Source organism: Fringilla coelebs, assembly GCF_963513975.1.
Source record: "Fringilla coelebs genome assembly, chromosome: 12".
Taxonomy (NCBI): domain Eukaryota; kingdom Metazoa; phylum Chordata; class Aves; order Passeriformes; family Fringillidae; genus Fringilla; species Fringilla coelebs.
The window spans coordinates 18994896-19007682 of NC_140038.1; positions in this window are offsets into that span (position 1 = coordinate 18994896).

Genomic DNA, 12787 nt, shown 5'->3' on the forward strand with positions numbered 1-12787 from the left:
AAAAATAGGTAGAAATTAAGCATCTGTTTTTCCAGTTGTTTCATTCCTTGCTATGCAGAATTTTGCTTCAGTCAAAGCTGCTGCTCTCCATGTTGTGATGAGTTCTTTGAGCTGGGTGCTGTCTGGATTTCTGTGAGTGTGTTGGGTATAACTCAGTATCCATTCTCCAGTGAGACCTGTGGTGGCCAAGGTGACTCAGATCAGTTGTAAACCTTGCAGGTTTAGGTGCTGTCCAGACTTCCTGAAGCCTGTTTGGTAGTTTGTTTACAATTATTTGCCTTTTTTGTATTTTACAAGTGACAAGGTAGCTTTTCCTGCCCTTGCAATGGAGGTAACCTCTGTTTGCCTGGCAGTAGGAGGAGGATGTGAATCCCTTAATAAATGAGAGAGCAGCCCTTAACCTATAACTTTTACCAGCCACTGATGTGTCCCTTATGAATTAGAAAGAAAGAAATGGGAGAGCTTAACATCCTTTTCCTTTGCAATTAAAAGTACTTGGCATAAATGCAAGCTAAGTGGAAACTTCAGTGACTGAATAATGCTATTGTATGCAGGAAATGAGAGGAGCTGAGATCTCACTTGGAAAGGCACTGGATGTTTTGTGACTTCTAAGCCAAGATTTAGGGCTGTTCTAAATGTGGTGACATTTTGAAAACTTGAATGCCAGCTTGAACCCACTGCATCTGTGCCCCCCAACTTCATCAACAATTCAATGTTGCAGTAGAACCCTCCCTGTCCTGCCCTGAAGAACCCTACCAGTATTCCCTCTAGCTGGCTCAGGATTATCAGATTTCTGTCTGCTGCTTCAGCAAGAAAGGAAGCAGGAGTTGACCATATGCCTTTTTTATCTTTTCACATTTTAAATAATAAACCCCTCACGTCAGGCTCTTTCAGCACCCATTGTGCCCTTCAGACACCTCCTGCTCCCAGGCAAAGACCTTGACACATCTGGGAGAGATCTGGAGTCTCAAGAACGAAAGCAGTTCTGATGTTGGAGGTGCTGAAGTGATTTGCCTTTCTGATGATGCCTTCCAAGTGGCAATCAAGGGCTAATTTCTCAAGTACCCTGATGCTCTTTTGTATGTTCATAAGGAATGTAAATATTGACTGGCTCTTTCTGCCAGAGAAAGCTGCTACTCCTGGAGCCCTGTCCTGGTGCTAAATATGACTACGGCCACGTGATGAGCACTGGCCATGAAATCACAGAGTATGCTGAGCTGGGAGGGACCCATCAGGATCATCCAAATCCTGGCCCTGCCACAGGACATCCCAAGGTTTTCTGCTGTCATTTGCTGTGAAGCTCACAAAGTTATTAAGAGGGTTAATCTTTTTTCTCAAGATCAGTTGAAAAAGATTTATTGTAATGAAAAATACAATATTGTGTTTGTTTATTGATCAGCACTAGGAATGTTCTCTAAGTGCACTATTATAACAGCAAATCAAGCTATTTGATTAAGAAAGCAAAAAAAAAAAACATTGTTAAATCCCATTTTGGTGCTCACAGGGTCCACTGGGAACACCAACATTTTGTTTAGGAATGAGAAAGAGCTCATAATTCATCACAAAATGCAGGTATGGTCTAAAGATGCTGACAACATTGTCCAGATCTCATGAAAAAATAAATTTAAGATGATAACTAGTGTTTCTTCTAGGGGTAAATATGAACCAACTGTATCAAATATGCCCCATTTTGGTTTTGTTGTGCTTTGAATTCCTAAAATTCTGCACTTGTAGCTATTATTTCAGTCTTACCAGGTTTCCTTTATACCACAGAGTTCTAACCATTGATTTTTACTGTTAAAGCCATTAGAAGAATCAAGCTTGAATATTGTTGGGTCAGTTTGTGATAACTGTGATGGCTTTGCTGGCACTGAAGTTCCAAAGCAGTCTGAGCATGGACTTGAATTTGGCCGCCTTTGATTTTGCTGTGTCTCTGTTGGCTCTCCAATTTCATTTTGCAAAAAGCTGAATCAATGGAGATGATACATAAAGAGAAGAATTACCAAGAAAAACAGCTATAACTTTCTTCAGAAAGCCTGGCTTGGAATAGGGCTGGCAAGGTCTCCTATATGAATTGCAGGTAAATACTCCTTTTAAAGCAGGACGAAAAACAGTGGGTTGTAGGCAGTAGAGAACCCCATGTCTAAAAGTACCAAGATTAATTATTCTCTATATTCACACCTTACTGTTCTATATCTTTGTTTCTATAAAAGCTGAGTAACTGCCCAATAGGGAGTTTAGTTGTATCTTACATCTTTGTAGAATTAAGATTGATTTTATACTTCTGACATGCTCATTACTCTTCACAGTGTAATGCCTGTTCTGTTTCTCTGCCCGTATAGTTGTAAATAATAGCCCTTGTTTCCTCCCTCAGTCCTCACTCCTGACCAGAAAATGTTGTTCTGCTTTCTGGTTGGAAAACAGACCCTATTTTCCCTATGACCAATATTAAAGCAGTTTGTTACCTGCACATTGACACATGTTTGTGCTCCACCAGAGACGCCACCTAATCACCTTTCTGCACAATTACCTGGATCACAAATACGTGTTCTGTTCTGGCTGCAGATAAACTGAGGGATATCTAACTTGAATTAATGAATTAATGTATATTAAATCAGTACTTTGTATCAGGTTTTTAGATCTAGCAGTATCTAATCCTGCCTCTTAAGCCTCCATTATGAAACATGGGGGCTCAAATTTCTCCAGTAGCTCAGTCTAGATTGTTGCCAAACTTCTGTCTGATCCCTATAAAGATACTTTGGAGAAGGTTTGAATTGAAAACCTCTATTTAATTATCTCCTTTTTCCCTCCTCCCTCCAGGAGGCTCAGATGGTGCAGGAACTGATACCTCCTAGCTAGAAATGTCTTTCCAGGTCAGTGTTGTGCCAGCTGTCCTCCCCGCCGCGCCGGTGTCGCGCTGGCTGCCGGCCCTGCCCAGCTCCTGCTCGCTGGCCCTGAGCTGCCAAGATGAAAAATATTGATTCCAGTCCATCTCATTGAAGTATTATCATGAGGTGTTCACAGACATGCTGGGACTGGTCTTTTACTTACAGGAACATTTATCCAGAGGGATCTGGTGTGTTATATAGCAAGAAACTGCAAGAGGCAGAATGAATTTACTGTTTTCACTTACAGTCAGTAGCCTGAGACCTTACTGTGGCTTTAGCTATTCTTGATTAATTTCATATGTGGATGCTCCTATTCCAGAATAAAAGTGCCTTGTTACGAAAGAATTTAATTCCTTTAATTTCATTTGGGAATAAATATATCCACACACCTGGTATTTAAATCTGAGAGAACTATTTCTTTATAAATTTACACCCTGTTCTGTTTTGGATCAGATCTTGTGTGTAGCTAAATCCTTCTATTTATTTAACAAGATCTGATTTATTGCTGAAAATTCTTTCTTTTGGGAAGTACCTGGTTGGAAAATAAAAATTCTGCTTGCAAGGATAAGACTGGGTGGAGAGGGGGCAAATGAAAAATTGTGAAAACAACTGGTTTGGAAGCACTGCATTGGAAAACATTGTTACATGTCAGGTCTTATTCTGCTGTTTTATTCTGAAACATCTGGCTTTTGACACTTTAAAAAAACCCTATTTTGATGTTTTTCAAATTGAGAAATACAGCTTTGAAACATGGCATGGAATATTTATGTTTCCTGCCATGAAAATGTCTTTTATGTCTCCATCATCCTATTTTCTGGTGCAAACACAGCTGGCAGGAATGGTTTGGACTGACTCTGCTCTGCCTGGGTGTTAAGGTAAGAAGCTGCCCTCAGAAGTCACTGTCTGTCACAGCTCTCCTTGCTGGATGTGGTTTGAGTTCCAAGGGCGCATCCCAGGGTCTCAACAGCCACAGTTTGCTCCGTGTCCTGTGTGAAGCCGGTGAGGGAGGAACTGGTGAGGAGATGTTTTTCTCTCTGACAGTGTCCTCGGGCCTGCTGAGTGGCACAGTGGTGATGGGGACATGTTCCCCTTGTTGTCTGTGTCCCAGTGTGACATTCTGCTCTGGTGCAGGGCTTTACTTTAAAGCTTTCTGTGTGTTAGCTGCTTGGATCTGGCTCAGCTGCCAGAGGGGTCCTGCTGTCATGAGAAGAATGTGTCTGTCCACAGTGCAGCATGTGCACTCTGGATGCATAAGCACAGGAGAGAGCTTTCCTAAAGATGTATTACTAAGCTCTTTAAGATTTAATGCTTTCTCAAAGTTCAAACCGGTGTAAAGGAAGGCTTAAGCAGCTTAATGGGTTAAAATGATCCCTGACTGTGTCCTTCAGACAGTTTAGAGACCCTGCAGCAAGCCAAGCTGGCCACCTGTTCCTCTCCCAGACAAACAGGTTCCCCCCTTGACCTTTATTCTGCCACCCTTCAGTTTTGCCTGGCCTGGCTCCATGTGTGGAGTGATTGTTCTGAAGTTTGTCATTGTTTAAAATGCCACTTGCCAGAGTTTAATGTGCACAGCTGCAACCTGAGCCATCGCCGTGTGTTAATAAGGCTAAAACCATTGGACTGACACCAAAAGATCTGCTTGCACTTGGCATGTCATAAATTAATATCATTCTTACCTGCCAGGGATGATTCACTGCTGGCTCAAAGCGTATTTAAACTTTGGAGGATGCCAACAAACTGGGCGGTGGTTTGACCTGCCACGTGGCCCGGGACTGCTGCTTTCCCTGCCTCCGCCTTGCCGCTGCTGCAGTGTGTCGGGAAACAGAAGCTCTTTATGGCCTTATGAGAGCTTGTGTTTGTGTGCCGCCCTGGCCCTCCTGCCCCCATCTGCCAAAGGGCTGGCCTGTTTGTGGGAACATCTCCCTGCCTTTCCAATTCCTGGCTGGACTGCTGCTGCCGGCTTTGGGAACGGTCCTAGGGGTTAATGCTTCACTGCACTGTGGCCTCTTTTTGCAGCAGCCCCAGAAGGCTCTCATCCCACTGACCATGCCTATCCTAGGCAGGCAGGTTGTGCCAGCATCCCAGAAGCTGCAGATAAATTCCATGTTAGAGGAGCACACTTGACCAGCTAACAGCTCAGAGCAGGTGGGTTAAGCTGGTGCCCAGGGTAGGGAGCCTTGGAGGCGGGAAGGGATGGCCCACATGGGAACAGGAGAGATCGGATTGCAGGGTTATATGCCAGAGGTTGAACGTGCTCCCCGGAGCCTAGACTCTGGGGCTCCAGTGTCACAGCAAGTGCCCAGCAGGGAGGTGCTGCTCTGTCCCCAGGGATGTGCTGGGAGCCAGCAGTGCTGCTCTGTTTGTCCAAATGCTTCCCGGCTCCGTCCAGGAGACTGCAGTGCTGCCCTGGGCTGTTGCAGGGACACAGAGGAGATGGGAAGGGATGGGAGACAGTTAAAAGGCATTTTGCCCTTTCTCCTTAAAGTCGATGGATGGGGAGAAGGTGGGTGTCTCTGGTGGTCTGGGGAGCTGTTCTTATATCTTTTATATAATGATTTGAGATTTATCTCCTCACACTTTTTCCTCAGGGCTAATGTGTTCCTCGTAAAATACTGTGAAGGCATAACGAGGTCCTTCAGCTAAAACTGCTCCTTTGTTTTCCATGGTGTCCCCATTGCCTATTTACTTTGGCTCATCCAAATCATTTGTTAAATACCAGGTTTGCATAAGTAGTCCTGTGTGGACTTGGGACCCCTTAAGCCTCTCTGTGGACACTAGGAGGGATAGAAACAGCCCGAGTATCTGCCTGTGATGTGTTTCAGTCTGGAAATCCCAAGTGCTGCAGGGAACAGGGTGTAACCATGATCTGGTTAGGGGTAATTATGGTCAGCAATGCCAGGAGCAGCCTGCAGCCCTCCTCATGTTCCCCACCACAACTGCACACAGCCTGGCAGCCTCACCCTGATGGAACTATTGCATTATCCTCACCACTGAATCCACTGGCTTTTGTTTTCCTTTCCAGCAGGGAAAAAAATAAATTACAAATGGTCTACTATGTGTAGGTGAATAATGAGGAATCCTGGAAAGGGGTCATCCTATCCAGCAGGACAGACAGGAGACCCAGTTTACCTAATGACACGGTTGTGGTCACCTCCTGAAGCACGTTCAGAGCCAGAGCAGAGGTTAGACAGTGTCTAGGACAAGGATTGCAGCTCTCCTGTGCTCAGCTTGCAGACACGTGGTGACTGAGCTGCATAAAGGCTCATGCTGTCTATATTTTATTTTGTGGGTAGTGCGGGCTGTTGGTTTTATTATTTTCTCTTTATGCAAGGCTGACAGGGAGCGTAGAGCTGGTTGCTGGGCAGTGGGGATTGCAGTTGGTAATAAAGGTCTGTTTTCTCACTTCCTCTATTTTTGTCTCTGGGCAGGATGAGGCACATCAGGGGAAAATCTGACTTGAAACAGAAGCTCAGTTTTTAAGTTGGAGTTAGACAGTCCTGCTGAGAGAGGTTTGCTCACACCACAGCTGTCCGTCATCTCGGGGCACAGCGCTGAGGCTGCTCGCGCAGGCAGCCCCGGGGTGCCACGTCTCTCCTGGACACATCTGGAGGGGACACTCTCACTCCAAACCCCTCATTAGTTTGCCAAATGACATTTTGGTGCCTGGGGCAGGATGTCTGCTTGGTTGTCCCCCAGGTCTTGTGAGCATAATGAAAAAGTGACATACATACTCCTGTAAGGAGGGAACAGTCTTTACCAGGCATGGAGTCAGGACTCCTGAGTCTTACACCTTTTCTTCTCTTTCTGGCTCCTGTGGAAATGCTCTGTATCCTGTGAGCACAGAGATGTCTCTGTGTGTGAGACCCTGCTGGTGGTCTGTTATTTGCAGGAGGATTTTTTGTTTGCAAGGAGAATTTTGCAATCACTAAGTGCAGACTTTTCTCTGGAAGAGTTCTGGTTTCAGTACAAATCTCTGAATCTCTCCAGGTGAGTCTGTTTTCAACAAGGTCACCGGATATCCTCACATCTGCTCTGATGAGGAGATGAATGAATCCAGCTGAGCTGCATTTTGTGTGTGCCCTCTCTAAAATGAACTGCAGAGCTGATAAATTCTTCACCCCTTGCCCCTGCCAGCTCTGCGAATTGCAGCTTCTTTCAAAGCTGAAGTGGAAAGTGATGGAGTGCCACGGCACCACTGTAAGTGTCACTTGAGGGACAGGCTGCAACAAGCCTGAACATGTACTAGAGGCCTCCATCCAGCCTGGAAGGGGGAGTGCCAGTCCCTCTACTCCAGGGACAGTGCTGGGATGTGGTTTTTTTCTTATAACTTCATTTGGAAGCCATGGAGAATCAGTGCTCAGCACTGCTGTAGGCAGGAGGGGAGGACTTGTCCCCCTTGGTATTGGTGGTGAGTAGATGTTGCAGCAAGAGCCTGTAGCCGATATTTGTGGATTTGGGGTTTTGCTGTATAAAGAAGATCAGAATCTGGCCTGGGGTGAGGGTGTTTGTGCTTTGGCAGTGGGTGTGAAAGGAGAAACTCCAGAGGGTTGGGCGGCAACACGCTGGTTCTGTTCTCTTCCGTAGATGGCCTTCCGGAGACACGCTGGGCGAGTGGAAAATGTAATGAAATTCCCAGAGCCTCCTGGTGCACTACCAAGGTATTCCTGCCAGCTTTCCAGCCCAAGATGTTGGTGCAGCTGTAGGGGCCCGGGCCACAGATAGAGGTGATTGCAGATTAACCCCCACCAGAGCAGGATTACTGAGGGAGAGGTTTTCTTCATCTGGGCAATAGCCCACACACTTACCTTTGGGGTAAAATGAACTGAACCAAGAGCTCACAGTAGATCAAGCTCTTTTCAAACTAGCTTCGTTTTTTAAAAGCTCATTTGTTTGTTCTGCTTCACAAACTGAGCAGTACAAGCAACAGTAAAAATGTGGTGCATCCCAAATTCTCTCTGTGAGGATGGGTTTCGTGACCACTGCAGTCTGCACAAGGTCTTTAGATCCAAACCATCTGTGGGGCTCAGAGTATGCAAACTATTCATGTTGTCTTAAAGATTTACCAGAGAGCAGGGCCTCAATGTGCTCGAATCTGTAGGAAAGCAGAGACCTGCACCACTGATGGTCCTGGGGGTCTTGTTTGAAGCTTCTATTGAATAGATTGATTATTGTCCTGCAGCATTTAGTGGTGGAAAAAGAAGCAGGGAAGGGGTTTAACAAGTGTCTCATATGGTTTGTGTTGTCTCTGCTGTGCTGAACCTTTCTTTCTGCTCACACAGCAGGGTTTTGCTTTGCCTCTGTTTCCTTTGTGCAGATGGCAGCAATAGGTTTCGTTTCCCCCCCAGCCGTCAAATTAACAGCCTTGGCGAGCTTTCCTTTGCTGGCTAGTTTTGGGTGGTGCTGGAGAATTGCTCCACTCAGTACATTTCCAAGTCTGGCTTTTTAAGCCAAGCTCTATAAAAATAAACTTTTTTTTTGTTGTTTATTTGTTTGAGAGAAAGGACCTTGGGAAAGCAGATATGAAATTTGCTCTGACTGTATTTTGTCCGCTGAAGGAGTTGGCTTTGAGCTGCATTAGAATAGCAGATTGGCTTCTTGCACAAATCTCCCACAAGCAACGGGCTGAATTGGGAAAAGCTGGTGGGCAGAGGTACTGGAAACAATCTTCTGAGTTACAGCATCTGCAGGAGGGACTAATGAAAACTCTGGCCTCGTATCTCCAAACTCCACAGCGAAGCTGTTCGACCCACCCAGTTGCACTGACCAGCTTCAGAATACCACGATATCCTGAGCTGGTGAATTTGCAGTGGGATTTTCTTCTTCTTTACTCTAGTCACAGTAACCCAAATGAATCTCAAGGAGCAGTAGCAGAATGGCAGCCCCTCACCAGGCACTAATGCCAACATATAGCTTACAAAGAAATTAGTGATCTGAATAGCTCCATCAATACCAATGCTGATGCAAGAGGATCTGAACCAGAAATAGGTGAAGGTTTGACTTTTTTATTTTACAAATGTAACAACCCAACCCAGAGGAAGATAGGAGCAGAAGGTTTCCTAAACCTGTGCAAAAAGCTTGTGGGAGGGACATAAACTCAAACTGAGCCAAGTGCTCCTGAGCCCTTGTGCCTTTACTACATATAAATAAATCGTGTATATTTATAGTAGATATAGTTTATATGCTGAGGGAACTTAGCACAAATCAGAAGTTCTTCCATTGCCTGCCTGTGTGCCTTTCTAACTCAAAAAGCTCTGCTCTTGGCACCTCTCTGTAGTAGAGCAGCATGTGTGGGCACATCTAGGTTGGAAGCTTTGTGCACGCTTGGTGCATCTTCACCTTCTGGGTTTTACTTCATCGCAGAAACCTGTGCTGTGCCAGAGACTGCAGGACCCAGGATTTTGGCTATCTCCTGTATCTTGAGGATGTAGTTTGAAGTAGTCACTCATCAGGTGTTTCATTTAAACTTGGTCCTGCTTGAAAAAGACCCTGTGTATCCAACATACTGCCACGCCAGGAACAACAAAAGCTCCAGAGCCCCTGCTCAGCCTCGCATTTGTTTCTCACATGTGTTCCAGGACTGCTCTCCTCAAACCTCCTCACTGGTTGTTTTCCTCTGTTGCTAGAGCCGTATGTCTCCGAAGGAAGGCCCAGCTCTGCCATTTGAACAATCCTCCTCCATCTGCTGCTCCGGCTCCTGGAGCTGTGTGGAGTGGCAGCGCGGTGACGCCGGGCCTGCAGACGCTGCCTCGGTCCCTCTGTCACTCCTGTGTTTCCAGGGAGCCAGGCTGGGTGAGCTATGACCAACTTGCATTTTAGTGCTGGGCTTCAGTGGTTTCAGTTTGTCAGGAATAAAACCACCGCCATCAGCAATGAGGATAAAAATTTACTGGGCATTCAGACCTGCTGTTCCTGGGGAAACACCAGATTGCTGCTGCTGCTGGGAGTTAGTTCCCAAATGTGGTCTTTACAAACACAAGGAATAAGACCACAGACAAAATCTAGTCAGATCTACTCCACAGTTTCAGTTCTCTGTAGGTCAAACCTGTGCTCTAGGTTTAATTCTTCTCTCCTGCTCAGTTGGACTTCTATCTCAGTGGAAACTGTAGTCTGAACAGCAGGCCTCAGATTTCAGAGGGTTATGCAAAAAGAACTCAGAGACGCATCAGAAGTTTTCTATCCTTATCAATGTGCAACATTAAGGGTAAAACCAGACACTTCTCGGAGCACTGGAGAGGCCACAAGGTCTCCTTTGCTCTGTGTGGGGTTTTATGGACATAGATGTGGACTGCACTGCCTGGAACACAAATTGTTTGTTTTAATTTACAAATTAAAAATAAAACAATGTTTATTTGCATCACTTGAGGGGTCTTTTGCTCACAGCTGCTTCAAAAGTGAGCTCTGGCTGCCAAGTAAAATAAAGTTTAATGTTACAACATGCAGTGGGAAGGGTAGAATTGAAAATTACCATGCCAGCAGCAGGACACTGTAGGTACCATATTTAGAAATCCATGGAAAGTGCAGAACTTGGCTGTGGTTTGTGACAGATGTGGGACTGAGGTGCAGGAAGGTGATGCAAAATGTCAGGCACTTACAGTGAGAACCCCTATGGCTCTGAAGGTGAGGGAGCCATGTCTTCAGGGAGGCCCTAAGGAGCAGCTCTCTCTTGCCACACACCAGCTGCCAATCCATGTCTGGCATTCCCGTTATGGAAAACTGGTCGGGAGGTGGCTCGAATCCCTGGTTTCCTTTTAGTCCTCTCGTGTCAAGCTTTGTGCTCTGGTGAACACTGGAAAACTGCTTGTTATGTTGGGCAGTGGTTTGCTCCTAAAAATTGATGAGGAGAAAGCTCATCTCCCCGGGGCTGCGTTGTCCTCTGGCCGTGTGGACGTGTCCAGAGCCTGTGAGGTCTGCGTGGGCTGGAGCTGGGCACAGCTCTCGGCCTGCAGACACCCCCAGGGCTGCAGCAGGACACTTGTCAGGCAGGGATCTGGGCTTTGCATCTCTCTTCGAGGCCAGTGAAGTGGTTTGTGGGGCAGTGATGGCTGGTGTGGTCTCAGCTGTGTTTCATCTGACTCATCTGGTGCAGTGGAATAAATGAGCAGGGTCTAAATGTTGCTTTGCTGTGGCTGAATCTGAAAGCTCAGCTATCAGTACAGTGGGGTGAGGTACTGTATTTATTTACAGACTTCCCCTGCCTTTAGGGGACAAATGCAAGAAAAAATAGAGGAGTCAAGGCAGAGAAGGCTGGGGGAGGCTGCTCTGTTTGACAGCTGCATGCAGAAGTCCAAGTCAGATCTTTTGACACCCAACAGAAAGACTCTTTCCTCTTGTTAGTGACAAGGAAACCCGGAGGAGTGTGGCTGAGGTAGCCCAGATCAGATGGAGACAGTGTCCTCCCAAGCCCTGGGGGGCTCAGGCTGGTTGTGTTGCCTGCAGGGTGAGGAAGGTTTCCTGCAGAGCAGGTGCTGCCATTACCTGCCTCCTGTAGCATGTGCCTGTTTTGTGTTGTGCAGCCTTTTGTTGCCGGCCCTCCTCAGTTCTGGATTGCTTTGTGACCATAATTTAACAAGGCAGTTTACAATGGCTCTGACACCATTTGGGTAGATGAAGTTGGCTCAAAAAGCATCCACCCACTTGCTAAACAATGCCTCAGGCTCTGAACACATTAAACTTGCTCTGCTCTGCTGCCTACATGCAGCTTTCCAGGTGGAGTTTGTTTTTGATGTTATCCATCCTCCTTGATGGCTCATGAGCTGGCCAACTCTCACTCCACCTCCCATCGCTCCTGTCCATTATTTGTTGTCGAATTTTTGGGAGCCTGCTCGTTGCAAAGTCTTGCACAAGCAGGGGATGGTCTTTGCTTCAGGAAATGTCTCTGCTCATTCAGCTGGGCAGAAAGTGCAAGACCAGGATTAAGATTTTAATGAAAAAACAAAGGACATTTTACGTATATTTGTTGGAAAACTCTGCTGAGTTATCTGGATTTACCTCACAGGGGTGTTAAGATGTCCCAGGTTAACACAAATTCTATCCCTGTTTTTTTAAGAATTGGTGATTTGTTGCTGGATTTGACTTCCTGGAATTGCAGAGACATAAAATTGTTGAGAAACCTTGATTTAAGTTCAGTTTGATGTGATGGAGACTCCAATTCTGAGTAGAGCTTTAAAAAAACCCAGCAATCATCCCACCAACAACTACTTTCTTTTTTTAACCAGAAGCATATAATCTTCCTTGGAACTTTTCTTAAGCACCAGAAGGGCGAAGAGGTGGATGTTGTGAGCTAGAACACTTTTGGTGGCAAGGATTCTGCTTTTTTGGACTTTGCTAATGCAGATCAACGTGTGTATATGTTGAAACTCACAGTGAGTAAAGAACAAACAGCTGTCTGCCATCCTGACAGAGTTGGCTGGGAAATGGCCCAAACACAGAGAAGTCTTTAAAAAAAAGGAAAAAAAGAGGAAAGAAAGGGAGAGAGGAAAGTGTCTGTCTTCAAGTATGTTTGAAATAATGAAAAGAACCGATGTGCAAAGCGATTAAGAGATCTTTGAGGATCAAAAGCCTTGATTCAGTTTTGCCAATGGAACAAAACTTTTCATCTGTTCTTATGTGGACCTTAAAGTAGGGCAGAAGGGTGTAGTTTTTAAATTATTTCATTTCAGGATTTACTTTGGGCAGGGGGAAAGGGTTCTTTCTGTTTGTTCTTGCTCTTGTTATTCAGTGTCCTTAACACAAAAGGCCAGCCTGGCTCTGAAATGAAGAGCAGGGTCGTTCTATGAACTGGTGGTTCATTAGTCTCCTTTTGATATGTCAGAACAGTAAGGGACCCTTTTATTTTTTTTCTCCCTTTCTAGTAATGTCTGTGTTCTTAAATCAAGACATCTTCCCTCATCATGCTGCAG